The sequence below is a fragment of the Balaenoptera ricei genome, chromosome X, assembly GCF_028023285.1.
Source record: "Balaenoptera ricei isolate mBalRic1 chromosome X, mBalRic1.hap2, whole genome shotgun sequence".
Lineage (NCBI taxonomy): Eukaryota > Metazoa > Chordata > Mammalia > Artiodactyla > Balaenopteridae > Balaenoptera > Balaenoptera ricei.
This window is the reverse complement of record NC_082660.1, coordinates 8,282,608-8,296,049: the sequence shown is the minus strand read 5'-3', so window position 1 is coordinate 8,296,049 and position 13,442 is coordinate 8,282,608. Positions and strand designations below refer to the sequence as shown.

Genomic DNA, 13,442 nt, shown 5'->3' with positions numbered 1-13,442 from the left:
ACCCTGTGCGATTTGGGGGAAGTGATTTGCATAGGAAGCAAACTTTCCGTTTAGGGGCTGGGGCCAGGGGGTTAGAACTTTCTGTCCGTTTTCTGCAGCCTGGGGAGGTGAAGCAGAGCCCTCACCGTACGCTCACCTTCTTGCCCCCTCACCTGCTCGCTAAGCAAGTGTGCTTGGCAAGTGGCAGTGAGCGCAGAAAAGCACGCTTAGACCGGCAAGTGCTGTGTGTGTTTCCAGTGAATTGCTCTTGCCTGGCTGGATGGAGGCTGGGCCGCTGATCAGTTTCAAGTTCTGCAAACTCACGGTCTGACCCCATTCTTTTTACGAGCAATCCGATGGGATGGGGAAGAGAAGCGAGAAGCCTAAATGGAAAGGATTTAGCAAAAGGAGAAAGAGGAACACAAAACATTTTTGACAAAGGTCCTTGGCTGGAACAAAGAAGTCATTGGATCCAGCGCGGAGCCACCTGTCCTCTCGGTGGTGTCTGAGCTCACTTTTCAGAATCTCTGTTCCCACACGATTCCTCTGGAATGGAGGCACTCCCTGTGCCTGATGCCAGAGGCGTGCTGTCCCGAGCTTGGCATGATTTTTCCCATGCCTGGCTCCTTCTGGCATTCATGTGAATTGGAATTCAGCCCGGTAGTGAAGTTTTAAGGGTACACATGGAGTAACTCCTTAGTCATTTAATGAATGGGCAGCTTTTCTTTCTTTTTTTTTTAATATAAATTTATTTATTTATTTATTTATTTTTGGCTGCGTTGGGTTTTCGTTGCTGCGTGCGGGCTTTCTCTAGTTGCAGCGAGCGGGGGCTACTCTTCGTTGCGGTGCGCGGGCTTCTCACTGCGGTGGCTTCTCGTTGCGGAGCACGGGCTCTAGGCGCGCGGGCTTCAGTAGTTGTGGCACGTGGGCTCAGTAGTTGTGGCTCGTGGGCTCTAGAGCGCGGGCTCAGTAGTTGTGGCGCACAGGCTTAGTTGCTCCACGGCTTGTGGGATCTTCCTGGACCAGGGCTCGAACCCGTGTTGCTTGGAGTAGCAGGCGGATTCTTAACCCCTGCGCCACCAGGGAACTCTCAGCAGCTTTTCATCCCACAACTCTGTATGTCCAATAAGTTTTTGGCCTGTGCAGTCCTTGAAAAGAGGGTGGGCTAGGGGTGGGATGGGAGACGGGGGAAAAAAAGGAGGGGGGGGGGGGAAGAGTCATGGCCCATCCAAAGAATCTGGGCAGTCCAGCGTTTCAGGAATCTGACACGTTGTTCCGCAACAGCCAGAACAAGAATGTGGAGGGGGAGGAGATGGTGGAGTTATTGACTTGGATTAATCCTAACTTGATTTGAGTTTCTCTTGGGGGAAAACTTGCGTCCAGGTGGGGTGAATTGCACCCACCAGCCAATTTGTCATCTCAGCCCGGCAGCCCCAGCTGGATTTGCAGGGTTAACTATCAAACAGGTCCACGTGTCATCAGCTCAGCAGTGAAATCCAATCTCTTCGCTGAGGAGTGATCCGTCCCTAGGGCTGCACAAATGCTGAACAATGGCGTGGCAGCCGAGAGACCCCCGCCCCTGACTAGCCACAGCGGGTAGCCAGAAATGGCCAGCAGAATTAGAAAGCTGCCTGACTGGCGATGAGATTCAGAGAGGTTTTGCCTTCTGCTAGGTTGAGGCAAAAGAATGGTGCAGAGGGATAGTATTCTTTGAGGGTTCCTAAGGTCACGCTGAGTTAGGCCAAAAGAAAAGGGTGAACCCTATTTGCCTTTATCAGGAAGTAATTTTAAAGCGTGTGCCAACCTTTCTCTGCCCTCTGATCATAAATGAGAAACTTCTGAAACTTCCTTGAGAAGGAATTTGCTGTGTTCCCAGGCAAAAGGAAAGGCATGGCCACCTGTTCTAGCAGCCCAGCCAAAAACAACAGGTTTGCCTGTGGCATTCCCACAACTGCGAATATCCTCAAATAGCACGCCACCCATTGTCCCTACAAATAAGAACAAATCATTCTTTCTCACACCGGAAAAAAAAAAAAATCAGGTTCTTCAGACAAAATTGCCTCCCAGATACAGTTTGTGTTTTTAATACCCTGATGATTTAAAAAAACACTCCAAGAGAAGAGGGTACTCACTCTGTTTCTGATGGACTGAAACAAATCCTTGCAGTCGCCTTATAGCATGAAGGGAAAGAATAAGGCTGTTAGCCAACACTTTAAGCAGCTGCTAAATTCTTACAAGGCTAGGATGTTGCTGTTACGAGGAAGCTGTGACTCAGTTGGATTTAGCCCGTTTTGCATTCTTCAGATTGGAATTAAAATGCCCAAGGACATCTGGTTTAATAATGAACGTCTTTGTATTCATCTTTCCTTTGAGGATTAGAAAGTCCTTTACGAACACGATCTATTTATTCTTTGCCACATCCCCAGGAGAGAATGAGGTGGCATTTTGATCCTCATTGAACAACTGGTGAGGTGAAGACAGAGAAAGTTGAAGTATAGAGATACACAGCAAATTAGGTACAAGTCTGAGATGAATACTACCCACCCAGAAAGACAGGCTACTTGTACGGGCTCAGAATCGACAGTGAGTCTAGGGATTAAAAGGGAACTCTCTTACAGCTTCCCTTTTCTTATTCTGTAACCAGCATATGGTGTCCCAAGTATGTTCTATGTTTTCCTTCATTTGAAAGTCAAGCGTGTAAAAGTGTAAAAGGCATTTCTGTTCTCATTTGTCCCAACACTGAGATGAGGCAGCTTTTATGACACCAACTAGAAAGATACTGAAACTAACCGGAATTTAAAGTCTGTATCTGAGACATGTTCCTTTCACCAGACCTTGTAGGGTTTTAAGTTTTTTTGGTTTTGTTTTGTTTTATTTTTTTATATCTTTATTGGAGTATAATTGCTGTACAATTATAGTGTTAGTTTCTGCTGTACAACAAAGTGAATCAGTTATATGTATACATATATCCCCATATCCCCTCCCTCTTCAGCCTCCCTCCCACCCTCCCTATCCCACCCCTCTAGGTCATCGAAAAGCATCGAGCTGATGTCAGAAAGAGAAAAACAAATACCGTATGCTAACGCACGTATATGGAATCTAAAAAAACCGGTACTGATGAACCTCGTGGCAGGGCAGGAATAAAGACGCAGATGTAGAGAACGGACTTGAGGCCACAGCGGGGGAAGGGGAAGACTTGAGGCCACAGCGGGGGAAGGGGAAGCCGGGACGACGTGAGAGTAGCACTGACGTACATACACTACCAAGTGTAAAATGGATGGCTACTGGGAAGCTGCTGCATATAGCACAGGGTTTAAGTTTTTGCACATGGTTTGGAGGTCCAGTATCTTCAACACACATTAGAATTTTCATTTCTTCCCTACTATCTCTCCTTGGCAGGGAATGTTATAATCGTGACTTACTGTCAGATTAAAGATCTTTATTGGTCGTGTTGAAATAGTTTTTTCGAGTTGGCTTTTCCTTGCCATTCCTTATGACCTGTACTCATAGTTTGCTTGGCTAGGGACCGCGTAGGCCGCGAGCAAATCCTTTAATTGGTAGTTGCATGTTATCCTCAGACATTCCAGCAAGTTTTAAGGCTACGTGTGTATGTTTATGTCTCCTGGCTTTGATCCCGTGTAGTAAATAGACATCCAAGGTAGCTATGGCAACCTGGGCTGTGCATTGGTGAAAGAGGGGGATTTGGTCACTGGACAAAGAGTAATTTGTTTGATTAGAAAAAGGTGGGGCTGATCAGGGCACTTTTAAGCCTGCATGATTTGAGGATCATAGTTCATCCAAATCATTTGGATTTTTCTCAATAGGCAAAAAGAATTAATGGCTAACCAGGACCAGGGTATGTTGCAGATGTAATTTAAATCCTTTTCAATCAAGAGGTTGCTACTTTCAAAAAGTAGCAACTTATAAAACAAAAGGGAAGTCCAACATATTATATCAGTTTCCCTGTTGCACATATGAATGTTTGTGTTTTCAGAACTTGGTGGGATTTTAGAAAGAAATACCCAGCTCTGATTGGGCAGTGTGCATTTCAATTATCCACCTGCAGAGGTCAGGCTTGAAGTGTCTATGATGGAAGGCCAGGCGGTGGACGCCTCTGCTGGGAGCCAGGATCAGAATCAGAGAGAATTGCTCTGCTTATTTGGAACAATTAGTTAGTGATTCTTTAATCTTGTGACCAAAGCCACAGTGAAACGGAGTTCATTCAAGGAAGAGAATATCAAATACACTGAGATTAAAGAAAGGGCTCCAAAGCCAGGTCAAACAGGAATCTAATCTCCATTAAGATATGGGACAGTTTATCAACACGATGCTTTCTGGCTCATTATTAACTCCTTTTATTTCACATGAAACTCATCTCAGGGGTTCTGTTGTAGAAGATTGTTTGCCTAGTTTTATGAACTGGCAGGTTCTAGAAATTCCTTTAAATGAAAGGACAAAATATTAGGGACTCTTCCAGATCCACAAGATCTTTTTTCCTGCCAGAGGAAGATAGTCCATTGACACAGAGCAGGATAGTTAATGGCCTACAGGAGGTCACGTGGTGTTAAGGAGGTGAGAAAATTGAGGCACTGAAAAAAAAATGCTTAGAAGGGACTTTCCTTTAAAGCAAAACAAAACTCTAAGAGCTTACGTGCTTTGTGCTATAAAAGAGAATTCTAAGTAAAAAGGGCAACCAAAAAAAAAAAAAAAAGGAGGTGCTGATCATTAGTAGTAGATTTTTATATACAGTCAAATATTTATGATGAAATAGTCAAAAAGGAGAAATAATACAAAGGCTCTCCTTCATTTCTTATATAATTCAAGGACATTTACTGACTGCTTACAGAATGAGTATATTCCTTAGTTAATTCAATAAAACTACTCTAAATGATTATTATACAGCAGGCCACTTTGGGGCTGCAAACATGATTTTGATACAGTCCCTGCAGTTATATTTATATGGATAAGAATCTGCTTAATAAATTGATGGTAGCCAAAACTTTCCTGAACTGAGACTTGAGAAATGATTTGTAATTGTGAAATTTAGTTAATTTTTACCCACATATCCATTTGTAGGAATTTATGAATTCCTAGTTTAAATAAATTTACCATAATTAGTAAATAGTCAATTAATTTTTCTCAATGGAAAAAAATAACTCATAGGCAGTCCCCAATCTAGGAATGCTTATGCACTAAGAGTTTGTTGTTTGAAACCCAGAACATTTTCCAGGGAGAAATGGTGCAATGATGGAGACTAAAGCACTATTTTAAAAAATAACCAATCTGTTTAATGTCAGATTAAGTTCTGCATTTTGAGGACATGCTTCCATGTTATACAGGACGGAACATAGAAGGAGAGGGGGTTGCCAGACTCTTGGTAACAGGCCAGTCTTGCAAATATTTGAAATAGGAAAAGTTTGCACTAGTTTTCACCTTTCTCCACCCTTCTAGTATCTTCTGGGTCCCACTGGGATGTCTCTCCCAGGCCTATCCTAATACACGGTGAATTGAGTTCCCATAATTTCCCATCTTCCCACCCTCCCCTCTCCCACCTCCAAACCACACTCCTGTTTCTTCTAGACAATAGTCTCAACCCTTTGGGAGAGAAGCAATATGAATGCGCTAAAACTCATGACTCAGCCCTTTAACCCTCAGGATGAACCTTTAATTGGGGAAATAGCAGCCAGTAGAGCCTGGAGCTGCAGAAATCACGAATGCCCTTTCAGGGACAACATTTGTGGGCAGGGTTGTGCCTTTGGCAGACAGGACTTGCTGGTGTGTCTGTCAGTGGGTCGAACTTCTTCACTTGTTCTTTTCTCAGCATCCTGACCGAACTTCTGGACTCCCTGGGGTCTTTGTGAATGACAGCCAGGGAACCACAGGGGACCAAGTGAGGGGAGTTGATGGCATTTGTGGGTTTGGGTTGTTTGTAAGTACAGTCTTTGTGTGCTGAGCACTGTCTGTTTGGATCGCAATAAATGGAAGGGATATAGCTGGAACTTCCTGTTATCCACAGAAGTATCCTAAATAGTGTATATATTTCCAGTCACTCATTTGTCTGCCTGTCTCGGGACTGAGTTACTCAAGAACAAGAGTTACGTCTTAATTACCTTGAAAACCTCAAGTCCAAGCACGGTGCCTTGACACCCAATAAGAATCAATAAATATTTTTTGCCATTTGCAGCAACATTGATGGACCTAGAGATTATCATACTAAGTGAAGCCAGCCAGACAAAGACAAATATCATGTGATACCACTTATGTGTGGAATCTAAAAAAAATGATACAAATGAAATTATATACAAAACAGACCCACAGACATAGAAAACAAACTTACAGTTACCAAAGGGGAAGCGGGGGAGAGGAATAAATTAGGAGTTTGGGATTAACATATACACACTAGTATATATAAAATAGATAACCAACAAGAGCCTACTGTATAGCACAGGAAACTATACTCAATATTTTGTAATAACCTATAAGGGAAAAAGAATCTGAAAAAAGATAGAGATATATGTATACGTATAACTGAATCGCTTTGCTGTACAGCTGAAACTAACAGAACATTGTAAATCAACTGTACTGCGATGAAAAATAAATAAAAAATAAAATTAAAGGAGAATCAAATATTTTTCAGGTGCATGCTGGATGAATTTTGGCAGGAAAGAGAATGGAAAATGCTCTTTAAGATCAGAGAGGTATGAGGAAGAAAGGGCATTAGAAAGGTTGGGGAAAGAGCAAGGACTGAGTAGATTGACATTAGAGAAAAATTAGATTGCGGTTGCTTAGCTATCTCATCCTCTCGGTTGTGTTCGGGGTGGGGCCACAACCCAGAGCTCGGTAGGCAGCTTGTCTTATACGCTCCTTGATGGGACTACAGAAATGGTTAAGAAATGGGGCACGCTGTCCAACAACTCAAAGCCTGAAAACGAAGATGGAATCTGCTGCCTGTTCTCCCTGAGCCCAACCTGATGTTTTAGCCTTTGGTCCGTGTGCAGTGGGTTTATTTTGCCAGGTGAGTGGCGTGCCCAAGGCCACTCAGCAACTGAGAGTCTGTTTCTGGAAGGACACTGAAGTCTTACGCTCTGCCCCATGCAGATGGCGGCCACATTTTCTGCAGTGAAAATCAAGTCATATGCCGGACAAAGCATTTTCACTGCTTCTGGGTGTGACAGACCCTCTGAGAGTTACGGTTAAAATGATGAAATAGAAATTTCTGAGACATTGAGTGGCTTATGGAGACAACAGGACTAACACATTTTCAAAGGGTCCATGAGGTAGACTATGTTATTTGTTATATGTCCAGTTGTGAAGTGTGGCTTCAGCTGCATGTATTTTGAAGTGATCTTCCCTAAGCAATTGAGAGCAAAGGAGCTGTTTGTGGACAACTGGAATTCGTTGAGTGCCCTGCTGAGTTACCAGTAACTAGATGGATGGCCAGACAAAGCGAAATATAAATGGAAGGCATCACCAAGTATTAGAAATCTACACAGGATCAAGTCTCCTATAGGAGATGCATTAGGAATTCAGACAGAAAGTTCTGGTTAAAAGTTTAGCGTTTGTGGGTTGAAAATGTTAGCACAGGGGAATGCTTTACCTTCCATCAGGGAGCAAAGTTTACATTTAGAACCTGGGTCGTCTTCTAGATTCCTTATCTTATTCTCTTTTGACTGTACTGCATGCCTTCTAGTAAGGTATAATTTGGATGTTTTGGGGTCACATACTAATTTAATGTGCTAATAAATCCCAGCACAATTTTCAAATAGGTTGATGGTTTAGAATGAATCAAGAATCAGGAAAGACTGTATCACTTTTAGGAGAAAATACTATCCAAAAAAACCAAATAGTCTTATACTTGATTTTGTGCTACTTTGTCGAGTAAAAACTAGGAGGATTATGTTTACACAGAAGAAAGTTTAAGGAGTGAGATGAATCCTTTTTTCTACGAATTAGTCAGCTGGGCTTGGTGGAGATAGTGCAGAAAAGTGAAATGGAACAAATAGAAGGGAGAAGAAAGTGTGAGTTATTTCAGTCAACCTGTGGGGAAAGCAGAATAGAAAAATTGGCTATCCAGTGAGTGACACGGTTTTTTTCCTTGATCAGTGTTCAAAGTGGATTTCTAAGGAGATATTGATGCGGCTGCCCTTTTCATATGGCTGTGAGTGAAAGAAGGAAACAAAGTCGTAATAATTGATTGAGAGAGGTATGGCTTTCTGCGTAGAGAAAAACATGATAGGAGACTATTAAATAATGAATATTTATTGCTTAATGCTTCTTAGCCTGGAGGAGACACTTTCTGAATATTTTTAACATTACCCCTTTCTAACATTTCAGCTGTCAGAATTGAATAGTTCACATGTAAACTACATTGTTTTGGTTTAGCTAACAAAGAGTGATAAGATATGAATAGTTTGTGACAGCCCCGAACATTGATAACAGAAGACATTAATGCCTGCAGACACAACCTACATGGTAAAATTCTGGGAGCAAAAATGCTTATTATGTTAGGCCAACGTGCTTTGACCTAGTTTTGCTTTTCTGCTTGGAAATTATGTCAGGATTCGTTACATCATTCCCGTGGATGAGCAATTTCACATTCTTGTTTATTTCAGCGTCATTTTATTCATTTTGTGTATTTAGTTCTGACCTCCAGGAAGCCAAACTAATCCTCATGGACTTGCCTTTTCCTTTTGAAATGAGTCTTCTGCATGCTAAAGAGAGAGGATTTTATGTATTAACAAAACAATCTAAGATGCAGTCTTCAAAGACATTCATTTCTCCTTGATTGGGAGCCACTGCCCTCTTGAAGGCTCCAAGAGGCTGGCCAGTTTTCTGCTGATCTGAAGTAGTGTTCCTTTCTTTGTCTTATGGGGATGGAACAGATTACTGTGGCATAGTTGAATAACAAAAAAATTAAATAAGACGGGGAGGTTGATGGGATACTTCTCAGCCCATCATCCTGAAGTTTGTCCATTGCATATTTCTGGTTTATTCATCCAGTCAAAACGGGCCCAACATATTTTTCCTATTTAACATTTTTATTGAATAATTTTCAAAATGAATTATTTCCTCAGTTGATTTCAAGCACATTTTTTTCCTGCCGTTTAAATACTTTCTATCACTAGAGGAAAAAAACGTTTAATTCTTTCATACGTTTATGAATTCAAATCTTCAAAGAGTGTGAGTTCTTCCAGTGATGATCTGACATCAAATTTACAAGTATAATTTGCTACCAAAAGACCTTGAACGGTTTTTGGTGCACACGTTTTGGCATTCCTTAGTAACAAATGTAATCAGGCAAGAGCCCACACGAATATGTATTCGTGGTTCCTCTTCAAAAATCGACCGTTTGCTCTTGTTTTCTGATTAAATCCCTTTGTTGTTAGCTCCTTTGCAAATCCTCTGTCTGCAGGCAGAAAACCTAAGAAGGGAGCGTCCCCTTCAAAGCACTCCCAAACTGAATTTTAACCAGGTAAATTGCTGATTAGCTGTGGATCATTTAAAGAAACAGTATGAAAGTAATTGGGATAGACACAAGCCCTAACTGTGATCCCAGGGGGCTTCAAAAGTTGATTGAAACAGTCAACTCAGAGGATTGTTTTCCATGTCTGATCCTTATGCTAATTTGAATACTAGCATCTTGAAGAAAAACTTCTTCAGAAGATTTCTGGAATCCCTAATTGGTATACAAACACTGTCACTTCTAAGCTACCCGAAGTGGTGAAATATACCCTGTGGCTCCTATGATGATATTTATTTCTAGGTGTTGATGGCAGACTCCCAGCAATTTTTTCAGATTGTCATAGGCAGATACAAATATATTTCCCTCATCTTACATAAATAGTGGCGTTCCGTATACCCTATTTGCAACCTGTTTTTTTTTTCACATTACAATTTTTCCTGGAGATCTTTTCATAACAGTGCACAAAGAGCTTCCCTCCGTCTTTTTTTTTTTTTTTAGAAATTCGCGTTCTTTCTTTCTTTCTTTATGACTGTGTTGAGTCTTCGTTTCTGTGCGAGGGCTTTCTCTAGTTGCGGCAAGCGGGGACCACTCCTCATCGCGGTGCGCGGGCCTCTCACCATCACGGCCTCTCTTGTTGTGGAGCACAGGCTCCAGACGCGCAGGCTCAGTAGTTGTGGCTCACGGGCCCAGTTGCTCCGCGGCGGCATGTGGGATCTTCCCAGACCAGGGCTCGAACCCATGTCCCCTGCATTGGCAGGCAGATTCTCAACCACTGCGCCACCAGGGAAGCCCTTTTTTTTTTTTTAAACAACTGCATAGCATTCTGTAGTGACAATATACCGTAATTTACTTGATCCTTTCCCTACTGGTCACATTGGTTGGGTCCAATCTTTTGCCATTAAAACAATGAACATAGAAAAGCCTTGTGCATTCGCCAGTTTGTGTGGAGGATGTGTGTCTGAATTGTAAATCCCCAGGAGTGAGATTGCTGGGTCAAAGGGTGTATTGCAGTTTCTCATTTTGATGAATAACTAAATTTGCCTACCCAGGGTGTGTGAGTGCTTCCTCAGAGCCTCCCCAAGACAGGGCGTCGTCCACCGTGTACATCTTTGTCTACTTGATGCGTGAAAAGAGGTATCGCTGTGTACATTTCTCTTGTGAGTGATGTTGAGCAACTTTGCGTATATTAAGGGCCATTTGCATTTCTTGTGCAATGTCTGTTTACGTCTTCCATTTCAGATTGTTCTTGACATTCATTTTCCAGTCTACCTACCTTTCTAATCATTCACCAAAGAGATACAACTTGTTGCCTTTCCCCAAGTAGGTTCGAAATAATCCAAAAGGGGCTCCTGTAGTAATGTAGCTAATTCTAAAGATTTTATATGAATGGAAGTGGGGCTGGTTCACAGCATACATTCATGTGAGAGTCTGGATTTCTAGGCCTGTTGATCACTTTCTCTTCTACTCTCTAGCCAGTGATTGTCGAGAGGCTGAGCTTTATAAAGTAAAGATAACCTCCAGAGTGTTGAAAGCTTGCTATCGAGGGTCTAATTTGGGGAGAATGCTTACGTCGTTAGTACTCAGTTTGTTGGAATTGTGACCATTTTCCAAGGAAGTAAGAGCTTCCACTTGAAATACTCAAGATCCTGGAAAGTCTTTAAGGAAATAGTTTCCACTTTTCCTCTCAGATTGCCAAATGTCAAGATGCATCATTGATAAAATGATTTTAATATTTCTGCACAGTGTGGTGGTTCTCTATCACCCTTATTGAAGACTGGGGCTTTATGTTCAAGACCAACAAGAGGAGAACGGTTGCACTGGTCTGAGGTTTCAATGTATGTTTTTTCATTTAATAAGGAAGATCATTTAGTGCTTATAAATATGCACAGCAAGTCCTTATCATTTTATGGAAATGATCCAACTACTCAATCGTGTGTGATTACACTTACCTCCCCTGTAAAATGGAAATAAAATGCAAATAACAATCATAGTACCTATACTCTAAGGTTGTTATAAAGATTAAGTGAGTTACTGTTCGTCTACCACTTAGAATAGCACCTGATACAGAGTAAGTACTCTATAAGTGTGTGTTGACTAAGTTATAAAATGGTGGTTGTCAAGAACTGTGAAGTGTCTGAGACTTTATCCCACTTGCACACCAGCAACTTAGCCTGCCACTGTTTCTTGGATGCTGGCAGAAGACATGAGACTCCTGGGTCAGAGACAAAGGACTGTATTACTCATGGCACTGCAAGTGGCATGAGCTTCAGGTTCACGTTCGTTCTCCTTGCCTCCCAGGTTCCCCCAGGACAACACAGAGGACCCCAGGTAGATGATGTGCGGGCGGGAGAATTGCCTCCCGGGTGTGAATCCTGAGCTGAGAGACTCTGAATCTCTTGTCATTGATAGTAAGCACACACCTGCCCATTGCTCTGGAGGGAGACATTATCTCTACCTCCCAAGGTTGTTTGCTAGACAAAAGGCCTTGAAAAGATCATCAGGAACAAGGGCCACCGGTGCCTGTGCTCCTAAGATGTGCAAAATGCAAGGCATCCGTGGAGAATTTTCCCCCAGTGGTAGTCCAATGAAGTATCTTGACCTTTGCTTCTCAGAGCCCTAAGACTTCTGCAGAGCTGCCCAGGGCAGGAGGAGAACCATGTTGCCCAGACACAGGAAGAGGGAAGACATGCAAGAGTAAGAACCATCCTCTAGTTCCCCTGCCTTTCCAGCAAGAAGACCTTGGATGTGTTCTGCTTTTCTGCTCTTCCAAAATGTTGGGCTTCTGGTTAAGCTTTCCTTGGAATAAAGGGATCTTTCTTTAAAAGAAAAGAAAAAAAGAAAATGCCAGGTCTAGTACAGTGGTGTTTGACATTTTGACAGTGATAAAATTGTTGAGAGAATCACTCCAGGCAGTAGATTTGGAAGCACAGTATCAGAGATCCTCCAGTGAGGCCCCTAATGTGCCACTTCCTAGCGCTGTGACCTTGGGTTGATTCCTTAAGCCTCCCAAGTTTCCTTACCTATAAAATGGAAATGCTATTACCAACTCGTAGGGTTTATGTAATAACTAAAGGAAGAATGATATATAAAAAATGAAGTATAAAGCACTTAGAGTATTGGTTACATATCAGGCATTTAAGAAATGTTAGATTACCTTCTCTTTTGGTGAAAACAAACTAAAGGTTTCAGAGAAGTCTTGGTTTTATGGATATTTCCACCTGTTAGCCTTGGAATGAATACGTACCTACCCACCCAGAGGCACGCATGTGTGGACACATGTACACACAGTGGAGTAACGTATTATATGGATGTAATGCTCTAAAGGCATCTATCTCTTCAGGCAAATATCTGTGTGTGCATGTATATATAAAAATATCCCTGTAATGTGTGAGGAAACTAATTTGTTGCTGAAAAATATACCTTTGTAGGACAAATTCTTCTAATATGCTAAAATAGTACCAAATCTCATTGATGAACATGATCAATCATCATTAGTGTTCATATGTTAAAATTATTCTTTTTTCTTTAAAATATTTTCACGTACTCTCTTTCATTGTTTTTTTTTTTTTTAATTTGTTTAATTTATTTTATTTTTGGCCGCGTTGGGTCTTCGTTGCTGCGCACGGGCTTTCTCTAGTTGCGGCGAGCGGGAGCTACTCTTGGTTGCGGTGCGCGGGCTTCTCATTGCGGTGGCTTCTCTTGTTGCGGAGCACGGACTCTAGGTGCGTGGGTTTCAGCAGCTGTGTCACGTGGGCTCAGTAGTTGTGGCTTGTGGGCTCTAGAGCGCAGGCTCAGTAGTTGTGGCGCACGGGCTTCGTTGCTCCACCGCACGTGGCATCTTCCTGAACCAGGGCTCAAACCCGTGTCCCCTGCATTGGCAGGCAGATTCTTAACCACTGCATCACCAGGGAAGCCCAAGAAAATTATTCTGACACTTGTTAAAACAGTAAGGAAGACTTTATTCAGGACTACTGCAGTAGCCGTAGGGGAGGGAGGTTGG

The 13,442-nt window shown here is 42.2% G+C and overlaps 1 protein-coding gene across 3 annotated transcripts in view; it reads left to right on the top strand.

The window, feature by feature from the left end:
* MID1 (midline 1) overlaps nt 1–13,442 on the top strand; it is a 603,969-nt gene that overhangs the window by 428,809 nt on the left and 161,718 nt on the right. The gene's annotated exons all lie outside the window — the stretch shown is intronic.